Source organism: Mesoplodon mirus, assembly GCF_964341445.2.
Source record: "Mesoplodon mirus genome assembly, chromosome: X".
Classification (NCBI taxonomy): Eukaryota; Metazoa; Chordata; class Mammalia; order Artiodactyla; family Ziphiidae; genus Mesoplodon; species Mesoplodon mirus.
Genome location: NC_138981.1, coordinates 119,068,907 through 119,081,590, shown reverse-complemented (window position 1 = coordinate 119,081,590; position 12,684 = coordinate 119,068,907). Strand labels below are relative to the sequence as shown.

General features: G+C 42.8%; 1 protein-coding gene across 2 annotated transcripts in view; it reads left to right on the top strand.

Moving 5' to 3' along the window:
* The window catches only part of FGF13 (fibroblast growth factor 13), a 508,169-nt gene that overhangs the window by 103,428 nt on the left and 392,057 nt on the right, over positions 1 to 12,684 (top strand). The gene's annotated exons all lie outside the window — the stretch shown is intronic.

Below are 12,684 nucleotides of genomic sequence, written 5' to 3'. Positions count from 1 at the left end.
GCCTGTGCCTGAATTTGTGCCCATATCGATGATTAGTCCCTTGGGACAAATGTGGGTCCATGCTGTTTGCTCATGATGATGACAAGGATGCCATGTCTGGAAACGAAGGCTAACAATTAGCTGCTCACTTTGCAGTCAGCTCTTTTGGAAACACACTTTGGGGGGCTCTTTTTATTTCCCACAGCATGCCTATACATATGCTGATTTCATGTAATACCATCAGTGGCTAGTAGCTAATATTTATTGTATACATTTGTACTGGACACTCTGCCTATGCTTGAGACAAAGATATCTTAGTTGACCTTATTTCTTAGGTACTATTATTATCTCCATTTTAGAGACGGGGAGAATTAGGAGGCCCAGAGAAATTATGTAAATTGCCCAAAGTGTAATCAGTGGTTGGAGCCAAAATTTGACTTTGGTCTTTTGGATTCCAGCTCCGGTATTCTCTTCAGTACACCATGACGTCTCTGTATAAGATAGTCCAAGGCTGTATATGGGCGAGCAATTTAGATTCCACAGCAGTTAACTTGGAAAGATTCAAGAATAAGGAAACAACATGGTGTTCACAGACTGTGTCTCCTCCCTTCCCATGGGCTGGCTGCCTCTGGGGATGCCTGTCTCTGGTTGATTTTACCATGTGGTCCATAAAATCTGTAAGTGTACTGCCTGCCGGGCTGGATCCTTTCCCAAAGTAAGACTAGAGTGGCCTGTTCCTGAGGCAGCCAGGTGTGATTTATGAAAGTTCAAAAGGGGCCAGGAGCAGAGCTTGGGAGAGGTCTCATTTACATTGAGTCATTGTGAATTAGAATCTGGGGCCAAGTGCTCAAATGAGTTCATCATTAAAGAGCCAATAAACAGTATTAAAGGACAAATTGGCTGAACTTCATTGGACTGGCTCATTCTGTGCTGAGGAACAAATGATAGTTTGTGCTGTTTATTTCTCAGGGAAAGGAAGCTGTGAAATGAGATGTACCATCAATGGATACCCCGGGAGGATGTCTTCCTGGGAAGGAAGCTGGGGTCTATGGGAAGGCAGCTAAGGCTCCATTTGGGACCAAAGTACTTCTGGCACTGGGAGTCTCTGCTTGTTTGTAAGGACGTCTGCTAAAGCTCCAAACTCTGTCCTGGTTGGCCTCGGTGCTTGGTGGCTCCACTGACCCAGATCACGGAGCCAAGCTGGTGCCTGTCAAGATTATGGATTTACAGAGGTCAGAACTGCAAGGGTCCTTGGAGATGACAACTTTCTGCATTGACTGGTGATTGAAAACCAAGGCTCAGACAAGGAAAGGGACTTGGCCAAGCTGCCTAAACCGGTGACTGCCAGAGTCCAGTAGTCACATTTGCAATCTTCAGGTTAAGTTATATTCACCAGTGATGTGTAGAACTAAATTATTTCTCTACCTTCCCCTTTTCTCCCTTCTCCACCTCTTCTTCCCTTCCCCCAAGGTCCCTTTCCCTTCCTACGCCTCCTGTTTCATCTCCATCTTCTCTACAACCTCTCTGATGTGTGTCAAGCATGTGATCTAACTAACAAGCCCACTTTTACATCCATTATCTCCTATGATCCTTCATCCACATTGGCCACAGTGCTCAGAAAAAATATCTTATGCATGGACAGAAAGTACAAGCTAGAGGCCTCCTCCCACGTTCAGGCTGGCTGGCTTCCTGAGCGTTGTGCAGATGGTGTATACAAGCCATAGCCTTTCTCCCTGGGATACTTTCCGTAGACCTTTGAGTGTTGGACTTTCCCTGGCAGAGCCTCAGGCTCAGTGGCAAGGAAGGAAGGGAGTTAAGAAGCTTTCCTCTCATTGGATCTGGATCCTACACAGACCTTGGCTTGGCAAGCCTACTTCCCATATTGTCTGGCTGGCCCTGCTCTGTGGGTAGGGCCTCACTCACTGGCACTCTTTAGCCAAGACCAGGTTCTATGCAGGTATCGTCACTCATGTGGCTGTTCAGGGCATACCTCCCTGAAGAGCTTCGGTTTTTAATAACCTAGCCTCCTGGGACATTAGATTTCTATCCCAAAGGTGGGGTGGGAGTGACATGGGGGAGAAAGAGGGAGAGAACTATAAGCATTCAAAAGGGAATTTCACACACAGTGAGAAATTCGTGTTTTTCTTTCCTTCATTCACTGTTTTGTTCATTCCAGAGATACATATTCACTGAGTGCCTAATAAGTGCCTGGTACCCCTCAACATTTTCCTTAAGGAGCTTATATTCTCATGGGGCGGTCAGACAGTAAACAAATAGACCTATATTATATTATCTGGTAATTACCGTTAAGTCATAATACTATGAAGACAAATAAAGCAGGTGTATTACCTTCCTAGTGTTGGTGGAGGGTTGTCCTTCGGAGCAGAGACCCTTCATCCACAGTTAACAGAGCAGCCAGAGCCGGTGGGTACAGATACTGGTAGGTGGGCAGATAGTGTGGTGGGAGGTTGTGGAATGTCTCCTAATTGTTTCTTTTTTCTTACTGAAATTAGAAGCTAGGTCATCAGCTGAGAGCGAGAAGAAAGAGTTAAGAGGTGTGAGCAGAGAGGAGACACAAAATAGCGTCTGGGGTAGGGGGCAGAGCGGGGTGGCAGGCAGCACTGAAGGCGCACACTTGAGGTTTGAGGGCATCAGTTTAGAGGGGAACCGACAGCATGGTGGCATGTTGGTCTGGTCATGTTAAGCTGCTTGCGAGCAGGTGTGGAGTCATTCAAGAGTTAGGTGTAACCTGAGTTGGGGTGTTGTCAAGGGTGCATGAGAGAGGGAGAGAGGGGTCCGGGGGAGAGGGGGAAATGAGTCCAGGGACCAACCTCTTCTTGGATTTGTCTCCCTCCACCCGCCTCCTGAATGTTTCTTCGTTGCCTTTTCATGTCCTCTCTCATTTCATCACTTGGCAGGTAACACTTCTGCACAGGTATGAAATCTGTCCTCCCTGGCTACAAATAGATATGGGGCAGAGAGTGAGAGAATGGCAGAGCTCCAGAAGAGATTGGCATTGGGGTTGTAGAATATTTAATTTTAAGAAACTACATAACAGGTGTGTTGGGGAAAAAACTGGCTATGATTCTGCTTTTTATGATCTTTTGAGGGAGCAGTCTCTTCATTTTGGTCCACGTAAAAGCCTTCTGGTCATTTGTTAATAATGATAATAGCAACTGCTGACATTTATTGAGTACTTCCCGTGATGAAGGCACTTCACTAAGTGCTTTAGATGCACTGAGTCATTTAATCCTCACAACAGTCATAGGGGTGAAGTACTACTACCCCCATTTTTAGGTAAGGTTAGGTAATTTATCCACTAGGACACAGCTAGCAAGCTTCAGAGCTAGGTTTTGAACTCAGAACTTTGTGATCACATTGTCCACCCTCTTAACCCCTTCTGCACTATTCTTCAGTGCCCATGACTTTGCATGTTAGAGTTGGTATATTCATCCATCTCTCCATTCAACAGAACTCTCCCTTAGCCCATTCTATTCCAAGTATGTAACTGTGGTAGCTGTTGGGTGGGGAGAGGGTGCGTGTGTGGCGGTTCAGCCCCAAATTTTTCTTTCCAAAAAAGAAGCTAGAGGGGGAATGGCCTTTGTCCTGGGAAACTGTTCTGGAGACTTATGTTCTGGGCTTGTAGTATATATTCTGATGTCTAGGCTTATGAGACCATGCCTCTGCCTCCGTTATCTCTGAGACCTTGTTACATCTTCTGGTGTTGCTGGTTCTGTGGGTGTTTTTAGGCTTCCATCTTGTTCTTCCCTATGCTGTCATCCTGCCCCTGCCCCTGCCCCTGCCCCTTTCTCTGATCTCTTAACTCTGGTGGGAGAGTCTGAGACCTGCTCCTGGCTCCCACCTACTAGGCTTGGCCTGGCAAATTGCTTTCCTGTCATACTTAATGCTGCCATGTAAAATAGAATAGGCCTTCTGCTCACATACTGCTACCATCTTCCTCTATCCATCTAGATCCAAGAAGTCTATATCATCGACATTAAAACCCACAGAAGCAATGCATGCAGGGAATCAGTCCTCCATATCAGAGCTGATTAGGATGGATTGGGGAATTCTGTAGATCTCATCTGTCCTAACAGTAAATTAGCTGTGCTTGACTTCAGCTACCACATTTTGCGTGCTGTGAGCTTGCTCTACCCTTCTATGAAACGTATTTTGCAACAGTGTGGAAGAAATACAGACGATTGATTAGATTTGGCACGATTTGTGCATACTCCTGCAGTTATTGTAGTAGCTGCTTTAAAAGACTCAAAAAAATCCTTTAGTCAGTTTTGTTCCCCTGTAAAGTTTCGTTTAAGTTTTAGTGGATGTTTTTATGTGTAAATCAGATCAACTTCCAATGATAGCTTCTGATGGTTAGCGTTTTGATGTTCTGTTTGCCTGAGAAGATTGATTTGCCATTATAGGAAAATGTTTGAACTAAAAAAAGTCCTCTCAACTTTGTTCACTGACCTTATCAAAGAAAATAGAAGCAGAACATGTAGACAGAAACCTGCAAATTAAATATACTTTTCCAATTCAAGTGTATTTGATCAGCATTCATTATGGAACTAGGGCAGTAGTTGCTTCTTGATACTGCAGTAACATTGAGGTTTAGATTATTTTCCAAAGTCTTTAAAAATTCAATTGGGAAAAGGTTAGGCAATACTAACTGCTAATAACATCTACTCTTTGGTAGTAAGTTAGGATACCTCATAGATCATGTCATTGTCCTTACAATTCCATCTATCAGGCCTGGTGGGTATCATGCAATCCTGTCCTTTCTGGTAACAGCCGGGCCAGCCTCGCTATGTGGTGACAGATTGTTTAGGATGAGCCAGTAGCGGCAGAAGTGTTAGAAACCTTGTAAAGCTGATTCGCAGCCATGTGAAGGTTTAATTTCTTCTGCTTGACTCACAGGGATGGGTTATTTCACATACTGTTATTCAGATTTGGAGAACTGGGCTGATGGCCTTGGCTGTTTACTTTTTCTCTGTCTCTCGCGTGTTTTTAATCATTTCCTAATTGACTGACTCTTAACTAGGCATATGAATCAGAACCACTGTGGAAACTTTAAGGAAAAATAAAAGAAAGACACAAGCTTAAGCCCTATAGGTGTTGTTCAGGTAGCTCAAGTAGATGGAAAATGGTAGGAAAGATGCAGACACATGGACTTTGGTTGAATCCTGATTCTGTCATTTGCTAGTCGTGTGCCCTTGGGCAAATCACTTACCCTTTCCAAGTCCCCTCGCTTTCTTCATTTGTCAAATGGGTAAAATGCTGCCACTGCTTTCATAAGGTTGTAGAGAGGGGTGAATGAGTTGATGTATAGGGGACTGTACATAAATAAAAAATATACTTCCTATTTGAGTGCTTACTATTATTGACTCTTAGGTGGCAGTCAGGCTTCTGCATTTTAAGAAGTTTACAGGTTATCTGGAGTTCTGTCCCCACTGAGAATTGCTGCTCCTAAAAGATTCTTAAAAGATGGCTGTTAATATGAAAACGGAAGCATCTGCCTCAAATCTCGCCTCAGGGGCTGGTTCAGATTCCATGCTATGATGCCACTCCATAAAACTATGTATGTATGTATGTATATATGTATGTATGTACTGTTTGAATGTTGATGTTGTTCCTGGCACTGTGCTGGGTACTGGGGACACAGAGACCATGAAACATGGTCCCTACCCCTAAGAACTGAGTTGCCTAATGCTGCATTCTGTTCTGTGACGAGGTGACACAGTATTTCTAAATACAGGGTAGCAAACATTCCCTGTGGCATTCAAAGGTGGGTTTGATTTCTAAAGAAACCTAAACTTCTCCAAACATAGTTGTTTTAAACTAATCAGTAACAAACGTTCTGTTGGTAATCTTTTCTTTTAATATTTTTTTTAAAATTAATTAATTTATTTATTTTTGGCTATGTTGGGTCTTTTGTTGCTGCGTGTGGGCTTTCTCTAGTTGTGGCGAGCGGGGCTGCTCTTCGTTGCAGTGCTCAGGCTTCTCATTGCGGTGGCTTCTCTTGTTGCAGAGCATGGGCTCTAGGTATGTGGGCTTCAGTAGTTGTGGCTCACTTGCTCAGTAGTTGTGGCTCACAAGCTTAGTTGCTTCATGGCATGTGGGATCTTCCCAGACCAGGGCTTGATCCCCTGTCCCCTGCACTGGCAGGCGGATTCTTAACCACTGTGCCACGAAGGAAGCCCGGTAATCTTTATTTTAATTCTCTTCCAGTGGCTTTTTAAGTGGAGGTACCATTGGCATTTGTTGAGTAGTACCATGTGCTAGGCATTTTTATTGATGCTTTCTTTCCATTCTCGTGACAATCTATGAAATTGTCCTCATGACAATTTATGAGGAACTGAAGGCTCTGAGAAGTTTAGCAACTTGGTCACGGTCATATAGCTAGTAAGCAGCAAAGTCAGGATTTGAATCCAGACCTGTCTGACTCCAAGTCACATTTTCTGTCCACCCTTCCTTCGTGCACGTAGGAGTTAAAGATGGGAGCTAATTACCGAGCAAAGTTGAAAGGGCCACCTTGGCTGATGTTTGTAAAGAAGGCTAAATAGCTAATTGTGGTAAATGCACATAAGTGCTCAAGAAATATTAGCTGCGTTGGGTTTAGAGATCACTTATAATGTCAGGAATGGACTGTGGGTTCTTTCAGGTTCTTTTTCCACTGAGTGGATCCTATTTTTTTCACAGTTGGTCTTGATTATTGGGATGGTGAATTGAATGAATCATTTGTGGTTATCAACTGTGGAGTCCTCAATAACCATTCATTTAAACATCCTTCAGCTCAGCTAAGTCATCTCCCATGACCTCTGCTTGAACCATAGGTTTGAGATTGTTCACAGTTTACATGCACTTGGATCAAATACTAAAAACACGACAACAGCAGCAAAACGACGTTTTATTTTACATTTTGGTCCTGAATTGTTCTATTAAGGTGCAGATTAAAGTTTCAGAGATGCCTCCTGCTCTTTAAATAAGGACCACCAAGGGGTCTGGTGAGTGGGCAGCTGGAGCCTACTAGGAAACAGGGCCATCCTTGTTGAATCAATGCACTTGAATTGAAGCCGAGCCCTCAGGGCCAGTCAACATCACATTCTCCAGTCCTTTTGCAGCATGATGAATCGATCCGCAAAGCAGCTCAGGTGCAGCAGTACAGGAAAAACAATCCCACACAAAACCCTACCTCTTCAAATCTGCACATTTCAGAGAGAACATTCTTTCTCCTCTTCTGTCATCAAATCGGCACACCTGTGCCAGGCGCTCTTTGCTCCATGGGCTGAAATACCTCCTCTGATACTTCTGGGCAGACCTCAGAGGCACAATTTATTACCTGGGCCAAGTGACCTCGCCACCTTCAAGGCACTGAGTTCTCAGAGTTGCCAAAAGATCTGGGGAGGGCACTGAGAAAAAAATGGGAATTTTTCTCCTCCCGGGCTCCCAGGTGAGAATCAGATTCCAGCCTCAGTTAATGGATTCTTTTTCACCTCTGAAGTATTCAGATTGGTGTGGAATCATAACTCATTAGAAACATTATGGTAGCATTTTATTCGTATTCCTATTTACTGTTCTTATTTCACTGGCCAAAGAGATGACAGGGGAGAACACGTCAGGTCATTAAAATAAAAAAGATACCACCCGCTGACGTTGGTTACTTTCAAGCAGATTAATCCCTGTACGTGCAGAAGATGCTGTGGCCCCTCTCTTCCCTTTACTTTTTCATTTTAAATTCTGGTGAATGTGAAAAACAGACGCTGCTTCAGGTAAATAGTTAGGTATCCAGATGAGCTGCAAATTATGCTTCCATACGAGTGCATTTATTCCAGTGAATGCACTGATTGTATTCGACCATGTGATAATTAGGCCACATTCAGATCACAAATTCCCATTTTACACCTTTTGGGTTTCTAATCCAGAATGCACTAATGGCCTACCGAGTGCTTTGGTGTTAGGTGACCAGAAAAGCCATTCATATGATGTTCTTGCTACTGGGGAGGTTTAAATGTAGGGAAGGCTAGCTCCACACACAGAAACTGTCGTGGTCAGAATAGGGCACCAGTATAATCATCAGAGAGCACTTTTTCTTACGGGGAATGTTGGCTGGTCGTTATAGATTCAAGCTATGTAAATGAAGGTAATTGGAGAAATACACGTACACATGCCATCTGCTGTTAGATGGGTACCTTAATATTCGGGTGTGTACAGGTTTAAAATTAAATTATCCATTCCAAACTCATGGGAAAATCGGCCAGAATAGAAAGACAGATTCAGCCTGTGACCACATTGAGAGCCTTTTCTTTCCCCTCCATTCTTTCTGATTTCAGTTCTTTCTTCCATTTAATTGTGTGAGCACCTCAGCCAACTCTGAGCCAGGTGAAGAGTGTGAAGTCAAACCCGTTGACTGAGGGATGCATAAGCAAGTGTTACCTTCCCTGTAATGGGCTTGTGAGCATTTTAAAAGAGGGCTGCATGGAGACAGCCGTCCTTAATGGGAAGGAACGATATCCCGATTTGAGGTATTAGCAGGTAGCTGCTGCTTCTGCCGGTGATGAAGACTATCCGTAGACAAGGAGTAATTGCCGATGAGTGTCTAGGTGGCACTGGGAATAGCCTCCCCAGTGCCGCCGCCAGCCACCAGTGGAATTAGGCAGTGCCTGTTGCAGGAGGCTACTGGTCTGACAGGTGGGGGACAGAGGAACAGAGTGGGAAAGTAGAGTCTGTGGAACAGGAGGAATTGGGGAGTAGATCCTGGTTCGAATTCTGGATCTACTACTGATTCATCCATCTAACACATGGCACTAGTGATCCTCTTGGAGCTTCCCATCTAGTCAAGAAGAGAGACCTTAAACAGATGATTCACGCATTTACCAAATAGGTGTTGAACTTACTATGTAACAAACATGGTGGGTGCTAGGAAGAAAAAGTACATGTTATGAGAGAACTGACCTCGTCTGGGGCATCAGTGAACTTCACTGATGGAACTTCATGACCAGAAATAAGACCTGAGGTGAGAGATGAGGAAGGAATATGAAGAATGAAGAGCTGTTTAGGCAAGGGTGTGTAAAGGGAACTTTCCCGAAAGAGGGAAGGGCAGGCATAAGGAGAGAATGCAGCATGTTCTAGTGCATTACCTGAAGGCCAGCATGGCCGGAGCAGAGCACATGAGAGGGGAAGTGGGAAAAGCTGAGGCTGAAGAGATGGGAAGGGGACCGCACCTTCCAGGCCTTACCCATCTGCGGTAAAGTGTTTAAACATTTTTGGAAGAACAATGGGAAGCCATTTGCGGGTTTTCAGTAAGATAGTTGACCCTGGCTGTAAGGAGGTAGAGAATGGATCAAAGCAGGAGCCACGCTGGAGGTAGGGAGACTCTTTCAGAGGCTGTTGCAGTGGACTGGACCAGGCACGGTGGTGGCTTAGACTGGGATGGAAACAGTGGAAGAGAAACATGGATGGACTGTGTGACCTTGGGCAGGTTGCTTCGCCTCTCTGAGCCTAGATAGGCTTAGTTTCTTTTAGGTTTGGTCTGTCATATGTAGTGATTTAAGAGCAGCCTTTGCTGCTCAGATCATCTGCCAGCTATAACCTCCCTTGAGATGGCAACTATTCAACAAAACATTCTGCCCACACTTGATATATGAGGGAAAGAGAGAGCTAGCTTGGAATTCTTTAGAATTGTATTTATTGCAGTTCCTTGAGGCTGGTGGCCTGGATGAGTTGTACGTTTTTGTGATAAAGAGTGGCTTTGAAATGAATAAAGGAACACTGACACAACACCACACCTGTTATTCCTCTCATCCTAAAGTACTAAACAAAAGGACCAACACACATCTCCCCTGTATTCAGCAGTAATTAAATACAACTACACTTATTTAGGGAACTGATAACAGTAGAGAAGTTTAGTGTCAGCTATCCAAGAAGAGACAGTAAAAGGACTACCTTTTGTTCTTAGAGTTACAAACACTTCCAAACAAAAATAAAAAGAAAATGCCTTTCGGGGGTATGATATCTTTCCCCCAAACCTTTGAAACTTGGCAAACATTTCTTGCCAGCTCATCACAGTAAGCTGTGTTATAACTTTGCACAATGTTCAGTAGGGAACAAATGGCTCTGCGAGTAAAGTGTTTGATTCTAGGTTATCCAAACAACATTGCTGGTGAGGGTAGGAAAACAGTGAAACTAGTTGCCTAACTAAGCCTTTCAAATGGTTCGCTTCCATTTGATTGATCCTTGTTGTAGCTCAGGATCTGTGGACAGTGCCTGGTGCTAGACATCTTTGGGGAAGGCAGTGATGGGGATCTAGCAAGCAAACAAATATTGTTCAGAGGATAGAAGATTTGAATAACAAAATGGTAAAACCTGATGCAGAGGATCTGTATAGAACCCTACACCCACTGACTAGAGAATAAAAATGATTTTCTAACGAATAGGGCACATGTATAAAAATCGACCTTGTAGTAAGCCTTAAAGGAAATCTCTAATACCAAAAAGCCAGTGTCATACAGACCAGGTTATTTGACAAAAATGCAATAATGTATGATATTCACAACTATAAAATAGATTAAAGGAGGAAAAAAACCTATTGTCATCTCAAGATGTAAAGAAGTCACTCAATAAACGTCAACATGAATAAGAAAAAAACCCTACCTAACAAACTAGAAGTAGATTCTTCACCTGTTGAAGGCTATCTCCCCAAACCCTGTGGCACACACTATGCTTAATGGTAAAGTATTAGAAGTCCATATGTCTCTTTCAAGTCAGGAGCAAAACTGAAAAGAAAATCTTTAGTCACAGTTTTTATTCAGGTTTATAAATGAGATCCTAACCAGCTCATTGGGAAAAGAAAAATGTAAGGGTTGAAAACACATTTTTATTTTCACAGATGGCATGATTGTCTACACAGATAACGTAATAGAATATGTAGACAAACTAACAGAACTAATATAGGGTTCCACAGGTTTTCTGGGTATAGGCTTAATATATAAAAATCAATAGTACTCCTCTTCAACAGTAAGAATCAAGGAGAAAATGTTATAAAGATATATTCTGACCACCAACATGGCATGCAACATTGGTATCTCTTTTCCCATGTTTCACTTTCTTTCAGATCCTACGTTGTTTTTGTGAGGTTTGCCCATCTCCCCTCAGTATGCTTGGGTGAAGAGGTTTGTTCTTCCTTTCTTCTGGGCCCTCTAAAGAGAAATTAACTAACTTAAAACAAAGAACAAATGAAGAGGAGACAGGATCGTTGGGAAGAACTTAGAGAATATTCCTTTCCAATGGTTCTTCTTACAAGTCCACAGTGACTTTGCTGTAGCTACTGCTATGGAAATTGAAAACCACAGTGTAGCACTGATTCTTCTGTACCCGCTTATTCAAAGTTCAGTTTGTTCCTATTTCTAAGTAAAGGAGCTGACACCCCATTAGAGAATGTGTTCCCTCACTTGAATGTATTCAAGAAGAAATTTATCAAGTTCTTTTCTTTTTAAACACATTGACTTTTTTTTATTGGAGTATAGTTGCTTTACAATGTTGTGTTAGTTTCTGCTGTACAACAAAGTGAATCAGCTATATGTAGACATAAATCCCCACCCTCTGGGACCTCCCTCCTACCCCTCCATCCCACCCATCTGGGTCAACACAACACTGAGCTGAGCTCCCTGTGCTATACAGCAGGTTCCCACTAGCTATCTGTTTTACACATGGTAGTGTATATATGTCAATCCTAATCTTCCAGTTCATCCCACCCTCCCTTTCCCCCACCCCTGGGGTCCACATGTCCGTTCTCTATGTCTGCATCTCTATTCCTGCCCTGCAAATAGGTTCACCTGTACCATTTTTCTAGATTCCACATATATGCGTTAATATACAGTATTTGTTTTTCTCTTTCTGGCTTACTTCACTCTGTATGACAGTCTCTAGGTCCATCCACCTCACTACAAATAACTCAATTTCGTTTCTTTTTATGGCTGAGTAATATTCCATTGTATATATGTACCACATCTTCTTTATCCATTCGTCTGTCAATAGGCATTTAGGTTGCTTCCATGACCTGGCTATTGTAAATAGTGCTGCACTGAACATTGGGGTGCATGTGTCTTTCGGAATTATGGTTTTCTCTGAGTATATGCCCAGTAGTGGCATTGCTGGGTCATATGGTAATTGTATTTCTAGTTCTTTAAGGAACCTCCACACTGTTCTCCATAGTGGCTGTATCAATGTACATTCCCACAAACAGTGCAAGAGGGTTCCCTTTTCTCCACACCTACTCCAGCATTTATTGTTTGTAGATTTTTTTGATGATGGACATTCTGACTGGTGTGAGGTGATACCTTATTGTAGCTTTCATTTGCATTGATCTAATAATTAGTGATGTTGAGCATCTTTTCATGTGCCTCTTGGCCATCTGTATGTCTTTTTTGGAGAAATGTCTATTTAGGTCTTCCATCCATTTTTTGATTGGGTTGTTTGTTTTTTGATATTGAGCTGCATGAGCTGTTTGTATATTTTGGAGATTAATCCTTTGTCAGTTGCTTCATTTGCAAATATTTCCTCCCATTCTGAGGGTTGTCTTGTAGTCTTGTTTATGGTTTCCTTTGCTGTTCAAAAGATTTTAAGATTAATTAGGTCCCATTTGTTTATTTTTGTTTTCATTTTCATTACTCTAGGAGGTGGGTCAACAAAGATGTTGCTGTGATTTAT